At 32.7% G+C, this 22,502-nt stretch overlaps 2 protein-coding genes across 9 annotated transcripts in view; one reads left to right on the forward strand and one right to left on the reverse strand.

Annotated features, from left to right (window-relative positions):
* LOC107996194 (COP9 signalosome complex subunit 7b) overlaps positions 1–22,502 on the forward strand; it is a 225,851-nt gene that overhangs the window by 166,778 nt on the left and 36,571 nt on the right. Inside the window, exons 5-6 of one of the 6 annotated variants that reach the window (XR_001765747.3) lie at positions 18,544–18,679; positions 18,743–20,530. The exons of 4 other annotated variants lie outside the window; for them this stretch is intronic. The gene's annotated coding sequence lies outside the window, so the exon portion shown is untranslated. Of the gene's footprint in view, positions 1–18,543; positions 18,680–18,742; positions 20,531–22,502 lie in introns of those variants that run through there. One more of the 6 variants, XR_001765745.3, reaches the window with a different exon arrangement.
* LOC107996192 (metabotropic glutamate receptor 2) overlaps positions 1–22,502 on the reverse strand; it is a 250,405-nt gene that overhangs the window by 162,867 nt on the left and 65,036 nt on the right. The window lies entirely within an intron of this gene.

Below are 22,502 nucleotides of genomic sequence, written 5' to 3' on the forward strand. Positions count from 1 at the left end.
AAAGTTTTTAAGCTTTATTTAAAAATTGAATTTCTCCATTCGAGTATTCTTCGAGGATTTGAAGCGGTCCTAAAAAATTAACAAGAAGCGGTGTAAGAAAATTGAATAACAGAGTTTTTCAACAAATTGCTTTCAAAGTAGCAATGAAAAGAGGAGAATTTTCTTAAAATTAAACTGACGATAGAAAGAAACTTGCAAGAATATTTATCTTGTTCGATTTAGTTATTTTAATTCTCGGATATATTTGGCTTAACAGAATTTGATGGATTGTCTTTTTGAAATCGACGTAGAGATTTTCATGAAAAAATTTCGAAAATTAAAAATTGACACGTGTGATAATTTGCATCGAGGTGTACTGTTTTAATAAACAATTTTTTATTTATCAAAAATAACTTGAAATGCAAGCTGCAAAATGACAGCAACAACAACGTTCGATTCGTTGATGTAGTCACGGTCTGAATGTTTAGATAATGGTACTTTTCACTATGCAAATTTCGAACTCGAGCTTTAATAAGATTCTTGAGAGGGGTGCAGTTTAAGAATTGCTCTAAGAATTTATTTTCTTTTTTATGTATCCAAGAGATCTCGATCTAAAGGAAGATGCATTATCTTAAATCATACTATCTAACGAGATTCTTTTGTTCAGAGACCGAGAAAATTTTCCCCATTTCTTTTTTTTCACAGCTCCCAACGTTACAACCATTTTAGCTTTGCATTTTCGCCTCTTGCCCATCTCTTTCTTCTTCCTATTTTTATTTCTCGTCGAGGATTATTTCGTTTTTTTTAAATTCGTTCTACTGTTCTGTTTTACTTTTAAATTTAAATATCGAGATAATATCGAATGAATCAGTTTTTTTTAAATTAAAGTTTGTTTTTTAATTTATTGGATTGAATTCGATAAGTAGATTATCATAATTCTACGAAACTTGATAATTAATTATTAACTATAATACTGATCATATTATTTTGCATATCGTGGCATAATTATAGTCGAAAATGAAAAATTTAATTGTTTCCTAAAATTTACAATTCTCAATGGAACATATATATCTCTCATATTTAGATTCCCAGTGGAATTTTTCGAGATTAATTATTTGCAATCACAAAATTTCATATTTTTCAAATAGTTTTAACAACTTATGATCGTTTTATGCCTTTTCTCGATTTGCAAAATTTTCTATTGATTTTCATTCTCTGAACTTTCGTTCATTTCTTTCTAATGAGAAATTGAGTTAATCTGACCATATATTAAATAATCGACAAAATGGACGAATCGATAAATCATGTGCTTACAGGTACACACGTATGATGAATGAATTTCATCGAAAGATAGTCGAAGATGTCTCACGTCGATACATTTTTTTTCATTTATTTTTTCCCCTCTCTCTCTCTCTCTCTCAGTTAGATACTTTGATGATTTAATTAATTTCTTTCTCGCCGCGAGTCGACATCACTAATTAATTGATCTCCATCACGAATATGCACATGTGGTGGTTTGTTTCTGATATTTATATCCGATACTTTCTTCAAAATGTTGCGTAGAATTTATTTAATCAGATGCTGGGAAAAATCGATGCTTTCAATTAGTTAATGAAGTTCGCTCCATACGATTCTTCGAAGGGTGGTATTACTTGCATATCCTTATTTTTAATTCGTTTCTTTTACAATTTTTGATTATTCCTTCGATGGAAAAATTTTCAATATATATTCAAAATTTCTGCAATTTCTAAATTTATCCAATGGAATGATTTAATGAGAATATGGTAAAAAATAATAAATCAATAAATTAATTGCAATCGTACACTGTGTACATACTATAGTGAATAAGTAACAAGATGAAGTGAAATAACTTCTAAATTTATTGCTCTTTTAAGACCAATTTAACAATTTTCAATCTCCTCATAATAATGACATTAAAAATTACGATTTTACGTTGATCGAGAATCTTCTAAAAAATACAATTAATCGTACGATTCTTTTTTATCCCCAATCTTCAAAACGTAGACACAGACGTGGATAAACAGAGCGAGGTTCGGCAATAAATTTCGTATGATTTATATTCCTCGTGAAACCTCATAATATCTTTCCAAGGGAGATGCGAAAAAACGTATCGATTGGAAAACGATTTGCTTCTGGGGTTTCCCCCTCCCCCAGAGTCGAGCAAAAATCTTGCACTGTCGACGGATGACCGAAACGGATAATAATCGTCGTCTCGCTCGGCTATCGCTATCTTTCTTTTTCACTCTCGCGTAACACATCCCCTTTTTCCTCCCTCATTCGCCGTTAAATTGCATTTCAAACACGTGTACAGGTTTTTTTTGCACACACGTGAAGAATTCCCCGATGGAATAATATTTTTCAACGGTGACACGCGTGATGCTCGCCCGTGAATTATCGTTTCCCCTTTTTCCTCGGAAGAAACTGCGCAACGTTTCGCTCGTTCGTATCCCATTTTCTATTTCGAATCGTCAATGAACGATGCATGAGAAATCTTCGACCATGTTCTATCTTTGACCTCGATATATCGGTGATAAATATTCGCACAGCCATCTCTCTCCCCGCAGAATGACGGAAAAATGATGAGAATCGAGAAGAATACGAGAAACTTCTGGTTAGGAAATTTGTTTGTAGAAATATCGAAGATAAGTGTTGGCTATATTTCTGTAATGATGATGGAGGTTTTCAATGGAGGGAAACTTTTGAAAATGTTTTGAAAAGGCTTTCTTGATTTTTTTCCCGAACGACGAGGATGGGCTTTGCGTATCTTTTCAAACATCTTTGTCGAGAAAGCTTGTGAAAAAGCTCGCGACGATAAGGAAGATGGTATCGATGGATATTGGTCCATTTATATTGGAAAATATCGATGGCAGGATATCGTGACTTATGATAAACGTTTGATGGATGTTTTTTTATGCATTTATGTTCTGGTTGTTTTTCGAAAGGATCTCTTTCATCGTATCGAACGAATACGCGCTTTTTTGCGATTTTTATTTTAAGCGGAAGGATAGAGAAGAAATGGCGTTACTGCATATTTTTGCAATGGTGATACAATACACGGAAGACATTCTAGAAATTTTCTATTTTCGAGGAAAGAAATTAGAGAAGCGTGGAAGAATCGGTGAAGCGGAATGATACTTTATTCGATGAAAAGTTTCTCAAAGCAGGCATAAATAACTGTGTTCGTTCAATTCCGTACGGATTGAATTGAAGAACTTTAAATCACGGATCGTTTTTCTAGATTTAAAAGCTACTATTTAAAATCGTGCGATAAGAATTATTTTTATAAAAAAAATTATATTCAAAATTTCATTATTTTGTTTTTACAAAAAATATTTTTATACAAAGTTATTTTAACGAGAGAATTTTTCAACAATGATATATAATAGTTAACAGCCACTAACGCGATTATCAAAACCATACCATATATAACACTTGTAACACTTGTTGATCTGAGTATCTGAATTGCTTTCGAAGTAGCATTCTAGTTTCGGTTTATTTTCGCAATTATCGTTCCAGTGAAATATATATCCCGGAATCGAGCAGCCATGTTCAAATAGAACGATCATTACCTTCTCTATTTGAAACAATTAAAATTTACAAACGACAATTCCAAATACCACACGCATTGTGAAATGAAAAATAAAATAAGAACGTTTCAAAATATTCTTGTTAAACGTTAAACTCTTCTGTTCACGTAATATTTTTCGTTCTTTATACGATTTATTCGAGTCTTCTCGGCCGAAGATTTTTTTTTTACGAGCGAATGAATAAACACAAGAGAAATTCAAAGATAACGCGGGCGAGTTATTAAAGCATAAAAAAAAAAAAATTTACCGAGCAGAGCGATTAATCTCCGATGGTCGTTTTTCAACCGGAAAGAAACAGCTCAAGTTTGAATTAATCTCGGCGGAGTATCAAGAGAAGTTTCTCTTATTAAACAACGATGTGACATTTCCCCTTGGTTTCATAAATCACGCCGATTCCTCCACGGCTCCATGTTCGTATTTCACTCTTTAAAATCTTCTGCTTCCCCCTCTCCTCCTCTCGCTCTCGCGTGGCAACGAGAATTGGCTTCGGTTTATCGCGAAACCGGTGCTCGAAGATGAGATGAGTAACGAAGAAGTCGATTCGCGCCCACCTCTTCCGTTTTGTTGAGTTCTGAATTTTTCCAACAATAATAAAGTGATCGGGGCCGTGGTTTAATACGAGAAAGGAAAATCGCTCGAGGCTGAGGAGAGGATAACTTTTCTTAATAACTTTTCATTTCGAAAAGGGGAGGGGGAAGAGTTGGTCAGATTTGTCATCACTTTGTTTTTCAATTGGAACTATATTTTCCCAGAGCATTGTTGAACTCTATGAATAGAAGTGGAACTTCATCAATTTACTTATTCAAGTCATGAGAATTGGATTATTGACAAATAAAGTCGTAAGTTTCACAATACTTAAGTAGTTCGAAAGTTTTGAAGTTTAAGTAAAGTCTCCATGATTAATTCGAAGAATCCACATGCATTCGCATTTCTAAAGAAGGTTACAATTGATTACGAGAGAAATCCGAAGAGGATCAATTTTTTTTTCTTCGAAGAATTTCATTCGTTTTATTATTACTTTCTTTTTTTAAAAACAAGAAAGAATCTCGATTCAACAATTTTTATTCGAGAATCCCGAATAAAGAGAAATGTTGATCGAAATGAAATTCCGAAAGTGATTGGATTTCAGTCTTGAGAAAAAAAAGGGGAGGGAAAGAAAGGGAAAGACGATTTTCTCCCCTTACGTCGAAACGGTTTGTCTTCGATTGTGTCGAGCAGGAAAGATGGAAACGTATATCGAGGAACGAAGTGAAAATTCATCGAGATAGAGTGTCAAGATTTTTAACATTCTCAATACGATTCGACCGCGTTGAATTTACTCTCACGTACTTGCCGAAGGTGAGCTTGTTCCCTCGACCCAAAAAGGGGAGCAAAGGATCCTTAACACGGTTGAAGAAGAAGGGGGATGAGAAATAGAACGGGGAAGAGAAATATTCGTTAAAGATGATTTTCGCGTTGATTTTCAAATTGTCTTCCATGAAAGAAAGTAGTTTGTTCTTTTTATTTTTCCTCCTCGATGTAACGAGTTGTCCCTGTAACTGAGAATATCATGTAGATTTTTACATGCAGATTTCCCAGCAATTTGCATTTTCAACTTTCCGCTTGCATTTCAAAGTGCATATCGAAAAAATTGTAAATACGAACGAAATGTCGAATGTTACTTCAAAAGATTACATATAAATAGAATAGAAAATAACGAACGTGCAATTTGCATTAATTTCGTTAAAATTTCGAATTTCCTTAATATGAAGATCGATCGAGTTAACTGTCGAAAAACTTTGGAAAAATTTGGAAAATTGATTTCTAGAAATACTTCAAAATTAATTTGTCTCGACATGATTATCTCATTTAATTTGTCTAATCATTGGTGCCACTTGTGCAAACACAGCCGGTTCTTATTCTATTCTATTCGGCTACAAAGCTTTCATTCCACTCGGCTGACTATGAATATTTTATTCTATGTAACTCTCTGACCGGCTTCTATTCTACTTGTCTGCTTTTGAATGTATCACTCCACTTGGCTGGCTTATTCTACTTGTCTGACTGTTCTCGTCGTATTCTACTTAATTAACCATGACAGATCTACATTACTCCGTACAACCATAATGCTCTTTCGTCAATCATCTTGCCATAATTATAAAATTATAATCTCTATATAGAACCAACTTACTTATCTATTTAGAAAATTTTTACGTTTAATTTTTTTAATGAGAGAGATTGATATACGCGTCATGAGCTTAGATTCACGAGACTGTGGACTCGAATAGACGGATACAAAGTATCGTGATAAATAATACTGATCTACTGAACCACGAGTTTGCAAGAAGTAAAAATCATTGGTGGTCCAGGATAGAAGATATATCATCGTAATAAACGCATAGAAAGTGCAACAGGAAGAAGTGTCGGGAAGGTTGGATTCCGTGAAAGGGAAATTCGTTCGACTTCCGTGGAACGATTGATATCGATACGATTTCGAGTGAAAAATGGAAAGAAACAGATCGACGATACCATAATCTAAACACATTTGTTATCGTAATGATCGTTGTTATTGATCTGATATACGGAGTTTGGAGAAAAATCGAGGAATTTTTCTTCCGGTTTTACGTTGCTCGCGACTTATATGTTTTGTTGTAAAATATTACAGCGGGCGTGAGATATATTCCTCGAATATTTGGGTTGAAAGTTTTTTCATATTTTTTTTTTTCGCAGCTTTGAGTTATACTCGCGTATTATTTTTTAAGTTCCAAATAAATTACTGAAAATATTTCATAAAGGATCGGTTTGAGAGAAGAAATGGAAGTATGGTGAAATATTTTATTTATCGGAGCATGAAATAATTTTCGTAAAAATTTTTCTAACGAAAATAAATTTAATTTTTCGATAGAGAGAAGAATCTGTAATTGTTCGTTAAAAAAGACTTCAAACAATGTTTCATATTTTTTTGACAAATAAAAATATAATTGTCTCTTGTTAATTGAAATTGTACGACGTATGAATTAATAATTTTCTATAAATTGAAAATAAATAAATAAATAGCGAATTCAATTTTTCAATAATTTAGGTAAAACGAGAAAAAAAGATTTACATTTGTAAGCATTACATTGAGGTTGCAGCTAAAAAAAATCAATAAACTCCATTACTCTGGAAAAGAAGGCTTTTTCCTATTACGCCAATTTTCGAGATTTAATAATAAAAAACATTTACAGGTGATGATTATAATGGTGTTCGATTGGAAATCACAAATCTCGAGAAAGCGGAAATCTTTCTATGAAAAATATTATGACAAAATGAAAAAAATTGTTTATCCTGTAATCCATTAAATGTTAGAAAAATTTTATACCACCAATATCTACCTCTCGGAAGGGATTAAATATTCTTCTTCAATATTTTTCTCTGAACTTGGTGCAAAAATATAAAAAAATATAAAGAAAAGAATTAATTCGAAGATTGAATTTTATGAGGCGTTAGAAAAACTTTATTATCAATTTCCAACATTTTACACTTTTTTGACTTGCATCACGAGAGGTTTTTACATAATGATATTCCGGTAGAAAAGAAAAGAAAGAACACGAGGAAAGACAAATTCCTTAACTCTGTCCTTCATTTTTTTTTCTTCATCTTCTCTTTGTTTCGCTTTGTTGGAACTCGTACTTGGCACGATAATCATCTTACGAAGTGGAAATATTCATTGTTGGTGTAAGAACTTATGAAGAAAGGTAGTAATTTTCGTTTGCTTTTGGGGAAATCTCGCTTAAAAGAAGCTTCTTCTCTTCAGAAGAACAAAAAATTGTCCACCTTTTCCCTCTTTCTATTATACTTTTTCGCTCTCTTCCTTTTTCTCTAATTTTGCTTGAGAAACGCGCAACATTTATAATTACTGTTTTCCAAGGGAGAAAGTTATTGTGCCGGCTAAATATAGTATATAGTAATTCTAGGTCGTGCAAATAGCCCGAAGAATCACTATGAAAAATGGATATTATGTAAACAGGATGTAACATTTTCTCTTATTCCTGGAAAAAGAAAATTTCTTATAAATGGAGTGCAATATACAACGAGAACATTAAGATGCTCCAATTACATTGTAAAATTTTTATTATCACTATCATGAAGAAATTTTAATGAAAAAATTATGGAAATTTAACAATAATGTTCTCGCAATAATAAAATTATCGTCTTCGTTAAAATTTCCAGCGATCACGTTTTAACTTAACGCGTTGCAAATGTAAATTTATTACACGAAATTAGATACATTTACGGAAGAAATAGTAAGTTTATTAATAATATCGAATTATATTAACGTTAATTAAATTTAATCAATTAACGTTATTGAATAACGCGTATGCAAAATTGATTTCATAATTTAATTTAATTTTTTAATCGAAAAAAACAGCAATCTTATCTTACGCGATATTTTATTGAATCAAATAATGTTTATATATGTAAATGTACGATTCATATCTTATATATTTATGCGTGAATTATAATGTTATTGAACGCGATCGCTGTGTCGATTTTATTTTGTTTTGTTCTCCTTCGTCGTCGTGCGACGCGACATAGCGCGCTCAGTATAGCAAAGGCATCGGCACGATCCACATCTATATAACATAATTTATTCCTATTTCCTTTGTTAAATATATTTTTTACTTCGATATAAATTTTTATATAACTTAATAGATAAAATGTTTTCGTTTATTTTAAATATTTTTTTAAATAAAATTATCGAGAGAAATAAATAAAAATTTACTATGATTTTGCGCGTATTTTATAAATTTTGCCTGATACTAACGGGAGAGAAATGTAAACTATAAAATGCATCGTTACTTGCATTGTCAAGATGTCGAGTGGCAAGTGTAAATTATCGCTTCACACTTCTGGTTTTGATCGTTGCAATAAAATTATATGGCATCCATAAAATCAAGCAACCAGAAGGATGGAATTTTTTTAGTTAAATCTAAGATTTCATTTTACACGTAGAATCTGATACGTATACAGTTAAATTGTTAATAGAGAGATACATGATTCTAATCAATTTAAAATTATTTTAAATACGGAGATACATTCTTTTATGTATTAATATGATATTACCAATAGTTTCATGAATTTCTAATAGGAAATGTATGAATAGGTATATTAAATTCTATTTCGGACGTAAACTTAAAATATTCAATAAAAATCTGATATTGAGAGCAAATTTTATCTTCTTTATATATATATATTTTTTTTATTCTGTATCCTATTCCAAAAATTAGGAAAATTTATCTCAAAAATTACGAAAATGTTGGAATTATATTTTTATTATTTTTTCCATTATATGATAAAGATATGAAATATTAGAATCAAAGTTTTTCAAGTTTGAAATAGATCAGGCGACATTTAGGTGGTCAAAAATCGATTTTGAATTTTGAGTTATGAAATCTAGTTCGAGAAGATCACGTCATCATGTCGTTTGGAATAAATCGTTTCTGAAATTCGAGGATAAGGAGTTGAGGAAGTTTGAAGGATGCACTCAGGGAAGCAATTTCAGTACCTTGTCTGACCACGTTAGGCTTCTACTACTTCTGGAACTTGGTAAACGAGACTTAGTAATGTTTACAGGTGTGGAGAATTCTGTTTGAGTTTCTTGAGAATTTATAAGTATATATTGACAATCTTGTGTTTAAGATTGAAATGTTATTAGAATAACTGGAAATTTATCAAATTGGACGTTGAAAATTTACAATATTCTTAAGCATTTTCGAAGAAAAATTATTTTTGAAAATTTTTATAACTGTGATTGAAAATTTTATCCATTTATTTTTATTATTATTTATTTTTTTTCGTATTATACATATAGGCTTTTGAAAAATATTAATTTAAAAAAGAATATAAAATTGAAATAAAATTTAGAATTTTTCGAGGTCTTTTTAAATTTTTGTAAATTCTTTGTAACTTTTTTTGAGAGAAAGGATCTTTTAAGTTTTGATTGAAAATTTTTAAATATATATTGAATTGAAACGTAAAAATAAATAACAAATATTGTTTCATTTAAATAATTTTTATACAATTATTTTTTTTTTAACTTTTATAAAATTTCAAATTAAGTTACAGGTTAAAATTATACTTCAGCCAAGAATAATATTTTTTATCTTTCATATATTTCTTGTTTTGCAGTAAGAAAATGCTCAGTACAAAGCGTCAAAGAAGTAGAAAATTTTCCAGCAAACCGATCCTTTCCAGAGATCCAGCAAGCACGAAGGCAAATACCTCTGAATCGAATGCATTCCATATTATTTTCTAAAAGGGACGTCAGATATCAACGATCGATGAGTGTCAATATACGTATTTTTTGCATGAATTAGTGTTCAATTGGAATTGCAAATGTCGAATAGAAATTTCTGAATTTCGAAATTCGATTTTTAAAATTTAGAAACAATAGAACTTTATCTATTTTCTTTAAAATTCGCTATTTAATACTTTTTTATTAATAATTTGTATTGGAGTAGTTAGATAATATCTAGATAATAATATTTCTTTATCAATATTTAATTAATTTTCAATTTCTAATTGAAATATATCTTGTTATCTCGTGGAAATTAACCGTGATAAATTAAATTCTAATTTCTAATTTTAATTAATTATGTTTAAAATTGTGAATAATCAATTTTTCTTAATTAACAAAACAGGAATCATTCTACATGAATATTAATTTAAACGAGTTTTTTTTAATTTAAGCGAATTTCAGGGAATATTTCATTCACAAATGTTTCGTTTGAAAAATCAATCTTCAATTAATAATGAATGTAAAATTCTATATTTCCCCAATTCATGTATTTTCCAAATTCATAAAATCAAAATAAATCTTAAGCTTTTTTCCAATAGAAAGAATAATAATTTATTACTTTACATTGGATTTAAACATTTCTCGAATATAACTCATCTTCAGATCATCGTTGCTCCATTCTAATTTTGAATGAGCTATTTTTCAATTATTCAAGAAACTTAACTCGTTGATTGAAATTTTCACGCGATTATTCCAAGTGTAATTTATTTGGCCAACACAAATGGACAGTAGTTAGATGCAGTTTCGGACACTTGACGAGCGAGAGTTAGACAAACGACGTTCAACTTACACGTATCGTGTCTTCGTGTCCTCGTACAAGATTGAATAGCTCATTCGTCTTATTTTATTGCGTTGAAGGTGGGAAATTCGTAGGAAATGTGGTCGACGAGTGTTCGAGCACGGTTAACTAATAACAAGAGCCAGTGTTCTGAAGACTTTAAAGCCGATTAAACTGTCGTTTTAAATTATCGTTGTTGTCGTTATTCCGGTAAACGAGCCAGAGAGATGGCTACACATTTGATTTCATGGTGTATTAGCACTGTTTCAATTTATTGGATAACGAAATGGTATAACTTTCGAGACAAAACAGACGAAAGTGGATAACGCGTTTAAAAGATTCGTGTGCTTGTTTATAGTAAATCGTGGAATATTTTTGTGCGATAAATTTGATTAAGGATATTTGATTAAACATTGGATAAAATTTAGGTAATTTTACGAACGAGGATAATGAGATAAATGTTTGTGTAATCATGGAAATAATTTCGTTAAATATCGGATCACAATTTATCTCAGTTAGTTACCTAATAATTGGACGCAGTTAAGAGAATTATTTATTAGTTTGCTGTAAAGATTCTCGTAGATTTATGACTGGAATGGAATTATATTTTGAGAGTGTTAAGAGCTGAAAAGAGGAACGCAGTGCCTCAGTGTAGGTCAATCGATGTAAAGCTATTGAATTATTACACAATTATTTAATTCAATGATTTAAAAAAATTAAAAAATACTAGACATTGATAAACGTCGTTTAAATCTTGTTTAAATGACAATGCGCGTTTATTATTTATTATCGTATTAAATTGAGACCTTTGAATAAACCACGGTAAATTTATACGATGAGATTATATCAAGCGATATCTGAAATATAACATCGGCCGAGGGAGAATCATATTAAACGATTCATAAATCACAGCTTTTAGAAACATGAAGACCTTTGTCAACTCCATTATACTGGGAAACATTGCGCGGTTTCAACTTTCCCCGTTTCGAGCCACGATTTCATCCTTAATACACGTCAAAACCTCTCCATTGATTAACCTCGTTTCGTTATAATGTTAAATTTCCAATCGAAATTGTAAAAAAGTTTATCATTTATCTCGCCATGTATCGTGAATCAGGGGAAAAATAATATCCCCTCCGGGAACCTCATTTAACTTCTTTCAAACTTGTCACAATAGCGGCATCTCGTTCTTGACGAAACAAATTTAATAAAAATCAGTCGAGCTAAGTTTCAGAAACTTCTCTCTCTCTCTCTCTGTGTCAAACTCTTTGTCTACTTTTCTCCATTTATTCATTATATATCGCAGATCACAGTGCGAAAAATCTTCTTTGGAAACTACATTAACTTTCTGCAGTCTTGTCCGCGCAGTATCCTTCTCGAAACGAAACAAATTAAATGAAAATTAGTCAAACCAAGTTTCAGAACTTGGAAATCTTTTTCCACTTTTTTTCTCCTCCTCCGCGCCGAGAATCAATTTATTCTTTATATCGCAGTGCGAGAAATAATGTCTTTATTAGAAACTTGGTTAACTCTTTTCAATCTCGGCTGTAATATCGACAATGCAAACTTGATAAAAAAAAAAAGAAATTTATATTCGAAGAAAAGTCAAACAAAAATTTCAGGAACATCGAATACTTTTTTTCTTTTTCTTTTCCTCCAACGAAACGCGAATAAGAAGTAAGAGGGACAGGCGAAGAATGGAAGAGGAAATAATAGAAGGAAGAAGAAGAAGAAGAAGAAGAAGAAGCTTCGAAACGTGGGAAACCTGTTTCTGGCAATCTTTATTCGACGATCGGCGACGATCGCCTCGTTTTAACTTCTCGATTCGGGCCGATTCTTATCGGGAATAAAGATGGAAACGCTCGTCTTATTTCCAAGTTGGCGAGATCGTTCGGAAGTTTCTTAAGGGACGTTCGCGGTAAATAAACGTCAGTTGGCCGGCCGATCGTCGAGGAAACGAGATAGCCGAGTGGAAGTTTTTGTTTCGAATTTTAGAGGGTGCTCTCGAATAACCTCCCCTCGGTGCCCTTTCATGGAGAGGAAACTTTCCTCGAGGGAGGTCGAAGAGAAAATTTTCCAATCCTGCCCCGTAGGAAAAGTAGCCGTAAACCCGGTCTTCGATTCCTCGATCGAGGCTGCAAGTCGAATCTCTACTTCCATTTCCTTTCGGCTCTTTGTTTTTTTACTGCGATTGAAAGCGCACGTGCTGTTACGTTTGTTTGCCACAGTGGAGGGGAATTTATGTCGAGGAAACGAAAGTAGAAAGATGAAAAGAACGGGGAAAGAATGGAATTTTAAAGCAGTGAGGAAAGAATTGATAATTTTAAAGCAGTGAGGTCACACGAGATTATGGAAAAATAATGGACAAGTGTTTTGAGAACTTCTCGAGAAGAAGAATTTTAAAATTTGACACTCTTGTAGATATCTTTCATATCCACTTGTTTAAGAGAGGTATGATTGACTTTTTGAATTTCCAAAATTATTCCTTCGTCTATTCCAATTTAAATATTCATAAGTGGGATACGTTGATATACAGTTTCAAGTGGCGCCAGACCATCACTTATCGTTAGCATCCTTCATAGGAGACATCTTGTCGATGATGTCTGTGCGTGACACTTCAAATTCTCTCCTCTGCTAGATGGTCTGTAATCTAACAGGCTGCCATCGTAATATAAACTGTATAACACATTCCGTGGCGCCAACCACTTGATATCCATAAGTTAAGTGTCTATTATTCTTCGCTTTGAGGATAATCTAGTGTTGTTCCAGATACTCTTTCCTTTCGTGAAAAATATTACTTTTGGAAATTTCCTCTCCCAAATATTTTTACATTTTGTCAAATTTTACATTTGTCCAGACTTTTTGCTTCTTTCGATAATTTTATCTCTTCGAATTTTGAAATTCCATTCAAATTAATAATTTCTATAGATTCTCGCTCGCATAGTTTTATATCTCGTCTCTATATTCCCTTCTGGAACCTCTCTCTGAAGTTTCGATCGACTCACGATACTTAGCATGATTTGCTTATAAGTTGACAAACTTAGTCAGAGAAGCAGCCGGATAGTCGATATCGTGGGGTGCATGGGAGAGGAACTCGAAAAGCGACTCTGATCTCTTGAGCTACACTTGGCCCTCATTTAACTCCCTTATGCGAACTAATTATTCGAAAGGCTTAGACCACATTTGCGCACAACGCAAATTGAACTATGAACTCTTCATTTCGATTTATAGTTGTTTCCAGACCACGAATACATGTAATCTAATTGTGTTGCTCAATGTGTGAATAACGTTATGCTTTTTCCACTACGTTAGAGATTTATTATAGATTTCTTCTTTGCCTATGCGGTAGAGTAGTGTTTTTCAATCTTAATGAGACGTTTAAAAATATTTAAAGTCCCTCTTGTTGAGTATTACATTCTATGTAAGAATTTAATTTTTACAAGTTTATGATCTAAATTCTTATAGAGATTTTCTAATTTTATTTAAAAAATTAAAGGATAAAATTATTTCAAATATTTAACGTTTCTCTTGAGTTGTAGAAAAATAAAATATATTTCAACCGCGGCAAAATATTTAAGTTATTTTTCAGAATTATTGTGATAAAAATCTTTGAAGTGTGGAGTTGGAAAAATTAATAAAGACAGATAAAAATAGAGAAAAATTTTTCTAATAATAAATCGTTTGGATATTAAAGTATTCGGATGACATTATTACATTTTCATTTCTATATTTTTATATAAAGATTAAATATACATAACGCACATATTTCGAATTTTTTATTTTCGAAAATAGAAAAAATGGAAACACACGGGAGAGTTGAATTTTTTTTTTTTTATTCGAGAAACTATCGAGTGCAGATAATTTTCGCTAACTTGCTTCTAGATCTCGTTGAATTAAGCTCCCCAAGCTGCATTACGTCAAAATCCGTGGACGTATCATGGAATTAAGCAAGTCTGTGTTATGGTAGACGTAGATTGCAACGAAGTTATGCATGTGGTCCTTGTTTGGAGCGAGATTACGAAATATAGTTACTAGAATATAAAATCAGTTACCAAGCGGAATTAATCTTGTCATACAACTTGGGAATTGGGAACATTTAAGAGAAATATAATATACTTGATAATTACTAAGATTTCTTGAAATTCTTTGGAGACGTTTTCTATTAAAATAGAAAAAGTTTTCTAACTCGCTGATTTTTTGCTTTTCTTTCGTAAAAAAAAGTATGTAAAAAATTTACTATATCATTTACAAGCAAAATATCGAAAAATAACGAAAAATATGATCTTTAAACTGTATTTTATGACCAAACCATTTTGTATTTTTTTTTTTTTTTTTTTACTTTCAAAATGGCATAAAGTTTCGATTAATACCTTTCCTCTTCCATATTTTTTCGCAATCGAACGTTTTATAACCCCATTATCGGTCATCCGTGTCGCGGCAACTTTTTCATCGTGCTAAAAAATTTCCTTTTAACATTCACGTTCAGAGTTTACTCACGTTTCGTTGAACGCACCGTTCCCCCAAAGAGTATTCGAAGAGTGTGTCGCAGTTAAATCGTAAGAGCCTTAACGATAAGACGCTTTGTATTATGCGCGATCTCCTCTTCCCACTGTTTCGCGATTCCATTGTCAATTATTCTTGGGAATATCATCTTTATATCATCTTTCTTGTTCTCCGTTCTAAATTTTGAAGGTCGATTTGTCATTAGATATTTCCTCGTCCATAATCGGCAAGAGGGAAATCCTTTGGAGATTTTGCCTTCCCCTCTCTCTGCCACCCCCCTCGCGTAATCGATCGTAGTCTCGAGTTTTCGAGCGAATCAGCTATTTCTCGAAAGGTTTTCGCCCGGAGGAATTTATTCGTCGCTGTCGGTTTCTCATCGATACTTTCGTTTCACTTTACGAGCACTTTGCCTGAAACTTGGTCTCCGATGCAAGTCTCTGAAGTGCAAAGCGAAAAGCGGATTAAAATGGAGGGGAGAGGGAGGAGGAGGTTTACTCGTAAATTTGATTATAAATTTAAAAGCAATGGAATCGAGATACTCGATACACTAAGCCGATTGGAAAAATATGAGAGAAGACGGTATAATTATGGCATCGGGTCTGAAGTTGTGCGATCGTGATCCCAAGTTTAAAATAAACTTTTCAAAGTTTTATTTTAAAATTCGAGAATTGAATAGTTGTTAATTGGCTGAATGTCGAAGAAATTTTGTTCCATTTTTAAACGGTTGATAGCGATAAATATTTTTGTTGCAATATTTTTTTAAACCTATTTCCCGAAAAAAAATGTATTTTTCTGGATACACGGTACACGAGATGGAATATGATCGAAATTAACAACGGTGAAATTGAACAATCTTCGTTAAGCGGTTCACCCAATATTTTTCGCTTCGGTATGAAGTTGTTTTTATTTATTTTTTTGTTTTTTTTTTATTGGTTATTTGATTTCGTTTTTTCGTTAGTCAATTCTTTATTTTTAGTAACTGTAACTGAAAAAATTGAAACAATAGTTCGTGAACGCTTATACGATTTTATTTTCCGCTATACAGAATACACCGTATTTAAATTGCTAGGAATTTATAGAAGTTTAAATTGATCATAAATTTTATCATAAATTTTTCGCATTTTCGTGCTGAAAATTTTTATCGAACTTGAACCTAGAGCTAGTTAGAATCGTGACAACAGATCATAAAATCGTTTCCCAAAGAAATTTTCAATCAAGGATTTAGTTTTCGACTGGAAAAAATCGCCGTATTTTCCTGGAAGTATAAAATTTTCACAAGAAGCATCGATCACAAGGACGAATTGGCTTACGTTGCGATGCGACTCGATAAAGCACTGGCACGAAATTGCTCGAATGTAAACATGAAATCGACTCACGGAATCGCAAAGCGTTTTTATCTCCTCTCCTTCCTTCCCCTCCCCCCAAAAAGAAAAAATGCTTTTGTTCGGTGAAAACGTAATTGCATGTTGCTTTAGAATTTTTTGAGAGGGCTTTTCTGGTTTATCGAGTTAAATACGAACCTTCACTTCTCTGTGAAAGGAAGTTTAGAAGGGATGGATAAAAATGAAAAAGGGAGGACGAGGATAGGGGAGGGAGAAGATAAATTTTGAGAAATGGTTTAAATAAATAGGAAGATAAAAAATAGAGAGTATTAAAAAGGGATGGAAATGCGTGATTCACTTTAAAATGGAGGAAAAATGGTCGATGAAAAATGGTGGATCTTCTACCAAGGTTTTTTTTACCAAGGGGAAAAAAATCGCGACAAGTATTTTTCTCTTTTTCTCTTTCTTTCTTCTCAAGAATTGGCCTGTCTGGTTCCATTAAATTGGACGCACGAAAATCTACATCTTTTCCTTGTAAAAAGTAATATAGACTCTTTGTTCTCAAGCAAAGATTGGAATCGGAAAATGAATGTCGTGACGACTTTAACTCTTTTCTATTTGATCTTTATCCGCAAAAAATTTCAGACTTATGAATTTTAAAGAAAGGAAGAAACGATGAAGAGTTATTAAAAAATCTCGCAATAATAAATTCACCCTTCCCTCTATTTCTCTGTTTTTTAAACGAACTTCTTGAATCTTTGAATTAATCGATACTTGGCCTGCCCATAACTAGTATTATTCTACTTGATCGTGATGACCCTGTTCCACTTGTCTGGTCGTTATTGTCTATTCAACTTGACGGACCATATCTGTTCTGTACTACTTGTTTGACATACGACGCTCCCCTATTGTTCCCGCTCGACTATATTGTTTCACTTTTCTGGCAATGATAATACTCGATTATCAGAATTACAATACTTAATTACTATACGCAAGGTCTATCAAACATATCGATCTCGTTTCGCTTATATAAATCTTTTTTTTTTTTTGATTTAACTTTTCGTGTGTTTTAATTGTTGCATGTATTTTACGAATTAACGTTTGACGTTTTTTATTCTAGATTCGAGATAATTTCCTGGAACGCGAGTTTATCTTCCAATGCAAGAAGTTCAAGTATATATTTTCCAGCAATGAAAGTACAAAGATTAAACAGCAACCGGCTCCCAACGCGGTAAAATTTATCTTTACCCGTTTCCAAGCTGTGAATCATTACTCACGCAAAGTTTCTTAATATACTGCAAAGTTTTATGGAGATAAATAAAAGGCGGTCGTTGTCCCACGAAAACCGCATGTTCAAGCACGCTCAACTTTTAATTGACTCGTACTACTGTACGAGTGGCGAATGTCTCTCGATGCGCGTTATATTCTTCTTGACGCGTGTCGAAAATTTTGAATTTTCAGAGCGTCGCGTTCGTTCAAGGGAAATGAGACGGAAGAGACAACGAGAATTCGATTTTTCTCTCTTTTTTTTTTTTTTTTACTCGTCTGACCCATTTTTTTCACGAAAAAAACAAAATCTGAGATTCACGACTCAAAAGGGATAGGGATTCGAGTGAAACGATAATAGAAATTCCAGTCTCGTGGAGGAAAATTTCGCCAGGACGGGAACAAACGGGGTGTTTCCTTTTTCAAGGGCCAATCTATTTTTTAAGCTACATCTCCCGCCAACCCCATAAAGTTTTTCGAGCCCTCGTGGTGCTTTGGTGAAATGGATTCTACATTATAGCGATCATCCCGAGGTGTGTCGATAACACAGGCCTCGATCCCATTGAGATATTAGAGGCAATTTTCTCCTGGTCTTCCTCGTTTTTCCCTTCTCTTTTCCCTTTCCTTCTAAAATATACATATCCCTTTCCTTTTCCAAATATAGACGCATTCGACGCATTTCATTAAGACGCGTATTCCCAGAGAAACCGACGACGCATCACCGATGCTACTATCTTCTTTTGTCTTCATATTTGTTCTATTTTCCAGGTGGATCAAGAAAATGTAACTATTCATTTTTTTATGCGATGCGGAATGCACGAGAGTTCACGAGAAGCGAAAGAAAAGTGATGGCAAAATTATCGAAGATCGAAGTTACGTCTCTGAAAATTGAGAATTGTAAGATGTAAGGATATTTTTATAATACGTTTGATTTCGTCGTGCTTGTGAAAATTCGTTTTTTTTTCAGATCTGTCGAAAGAAAAATTCTGTTTTTGGAATAAATTTAACGGCAAATAAAATTGTGTTGTGAAAACCACATAAATAACCATATAAAAAGCATTAAAAACGCAAGTTTTACATTATCATAAATTTGCATACAAGAGGGAATTTTGGATTTAATCCATCCCGCAAGAAAATTTGATTCGACGAATTGTACATTCTGCGTTGTATAACTTTTAATCCAGTGGCACAATTGATTTCCAATTGATCTTTTATTTTCAAAAAAACAATTAATCCCAATCACATGTATATTCCATTCGATTCGATCTAATTCGTACACTAATTTACCTTCGTAATTTTATTTTCATTTTGAATAATTTAATCCTCTTTCGTGTAATTTCCCACAAATCGGAATTATCGACGAATGCATCGTTTCTGAACAATTCTTCGTCGTTGTTCTCAAAATCTTTTATTCTTCCTTTCGCGAGAAATAATTTAAAATTCACGCTTCGATACTTTCCGCGACGAAATATGACATCTTTTTTTTTTTTTTTTATTAATCATCAGCAAAAATCTTGTCTGCATTTGAGACTTCAAACGCGGACGGGATTTTCATCGATCTCTTCTATCCTCGTTACGATTCACTTTGATCGAACTTTGACCTTAATGGAATTATCCTTCAAGGCCGATTTCTCTTTCTCATTTTTCTTGTTCCTGATAAATCGATATTTCGTGACCCATTTACACGCCCTAGCTCGTGAAACATTATTCTCCTGTCATCAAATCAGGCTGACTGAATTTATCGCTGACTTGCATATATTCTGCTCGCGACAAATTTGCCATAAGATATCAGAAATGAAATTGTGACACATTGTTCACAATGAGCAAAGAGAAATAGAGTGTGCATCATTTTATGTTTTATTTTTAGTTGTAAATTCAAATTGTCTGTTGGAGCATCCCGGAACATTGTTCATTTCCAACATGTAGCAATGAAAGGTTAAAGGGAAGGGGCATTGGAATAATTCCAAAAAAAGAGAATGCTTTTATTATTTTGGACTTTCTAATGATACATTGATCGCGATATTATTCCACTTATTTTACTTGTTTTAATAGTATTTTATTTCGAATTTTGAAATAATTAATATTTGTTAAATTTAACTGCAATTAAATACACCTAATGTAAAATACGAGGGGCGAACACTCGATAAATTTAAAAGTATAAGAGAGAAAATTTCGAAATTTATTTATTAATTATTATATTTTATTTTAAATTTATAAGGAGGACAATAAATATTTGTCGAATTAATCATAATAAAATATACTTCGTATATTGTTCCGCGTGTGAAATATGAGGTGTGGATGTTCGATAAATTGAAAGATGTATGCAAGTAAATTTGCATACTGTAAACGCAGCGCGTGGATGTCGAAATTGTGGTGTAGGAGTCGATGAGAATACTTGATAAGGTCAAGAAGTTAGTAGAGGCAGCAAGGGATACTGCCCCTCAACACAACAATTCCAACAAATGGGGACGAAATTGCAAAAAACTCGCATAATCATCAACCTTGTACCGTAGTTTATGTTGCGATTGCACACAGGGATATAAAGAAACAGCTAAAAATGATAAGAGGAAAATGTATTGCACGACCAAAGGAAGTAAAAAAGAATACTGTGAAAACATCAACGTGAACCTGAATGAAAAAAAAAAACAAGCTTGATTTTGAGGAAGAATATTCTCGGATGAAAAATATATTTTTTAATGTATAATAATAATTGGTCGATTAAATTCTTCTTTGAAAATAAAAAGGCCAAATCAAAGTTGAAATTTATTTATTTATTTTCGAACAAGCTCGAGAAATTCGATCTTTATTTGCCAAAAAACAACAAGCCGAAGGAACGGTATAGTTGGAAACAAAGTATGAAGTAATGCGAGATATTTGATACGAAACTTCGCCTTTGAGGCTAATAAAATCGATCTCAATTTTTTTACCAGCGAAAAAGTTTCAACTTGCTTTTCCTTCTTTTATTTATTTTCCAACCTCGAGTCTATCTCGATTCTACCTCTTTTCCATTTTTGTTATTTCTTTTTTTTTAGCTTGATAAATCGATTTTTTAGCTTTTCAAGTCGATGGTTTTTTTTCTTTTATTGTATTTCTCGTCCATTGATTTGTTTCTTGTTAAATAAAACATATTATACCGTGAATACAACACAAATCAAATATACGATTTACATACACACAAGAGTGGACACGGTTTACGATTAATATCCAACTTCGATGGCATCAAATCACTATTTGCTTTACTCAGCCTTCACAAAATGAGTAATAAACATAATTCGAACGTAATGATAGATTCATACAAAAAAGAAAAAACGTGGCGATTAACATTAAAGTCGACGATATCAAATAAATATTAATATAATTCGTATGCATACAAAAAAGAGAACAATTTGACAATTGTAATATTTTTTTGAATCGTCGTGGAATCGATACATTGATCTATTAAAATTTACGTGTAATATAAATGACACGGCATAAATAAATACGAAACAAGATGAAACGTAAGCTTTAAGATTGACGTTTCTTCCGATCTCTAACATTTTAATTAGACTAATTTATTAGGGTAAGTAACTAGTGCCCACTATGAACAGTTTGGGGATGACGTTCGTCACGAAACGGGTCACGCGACTAACGTGTCCGTTAATTGCTTACACGGGCTCAAGTTTATGTCAGGTCAACAGCTTAAGGGGCTAAGTCGCTGAAAGCGCGCTTAATTGCCCAAGTTGCGATAATTCCTGACTTCCTTAATTGCAGAAACATGATTCAAACGAGCAGAAGTGAACTTTCTAGAAAGAAGTTGGGATCGAGAGCGAAAGATTTACCAGATTTATCTTCGATTGTTGATCACCCAATAGCAATATAAAACTTTCATTAATTGGATTACACAGAATTATAAAATTTAACCAATGTGTTAAGAAAAAATACGTAACTTTCAAATAGGAATGAATAACAATTAACTCAACTTTCAAATTTAATGAGAATCGTAGAGATATCTCGAATCCCAATTATTCTTTCGATTTCTACACGAGAAAGACGACAAAAATCAATAATCTATAGTCACAAAATATTCAGTCCAATCTGAATTGTCACTCGTCATACGCTTAATTTCAATCGATCAAACACCACTTTCGATGAAAATAAAAACCAAATAATCCTGTTTCAGTACACCAACTACACTTGATTGTCATCTTAACGATCTCCCTTTCGAAACAATTGCCGCCAATTATTAAAACGGTTAACGATGCTGAGATCAAAGCAAGTCCAACATTTGTATTCTTCGCAAAGAATGCGTTCTCGATTCGATGTTGATGTTTTGTCAACATTCAGAGAGACGAGTACAAATGTCCATCCATCCGAGTAACGAGCGTAAGTCCACGAGCGAAGCTTCAAAGCGGTCGCTAAATTCTCTTTTCAGCGCATAAACTGCGGGACACACACGCACGTAAAAATTTTAAATATTTCACCGGCAGCTTTTCCACCGATATAATCCTTTGATGGTGAGGGCGAGGCCATCATGGACTCGATTCATTAGATCTCTGCCAACTACTATTCCGTCAATGGATAGCACGCGAGCGTAAATGTGTTCATGTGCGTGCAGGATGTGCCCGGAGCGTGGAACTCTGTGCATCGAGTCAAGATTTACATATATGATTCAGCTTAGTAATATTAACTGTATGCATGAGAGCGGAACTCCTGTTTCTGATCATCCATGAGAGTTAATTTAACATGTA

This window comes from Apis cerana, linkage group LG13 (assembly GCF_029169275.1).
Source record: "Apis cerana isolate GH-2021 linkage group LG13, AcerK_1.0, whole genome shotgun sequence".
Taxonomy (NCBI): Eukaryota; Metazoa; Arthropoda; class Insecta; order Hymenoptera; family Apidae; genus Apis; species Apis cerana.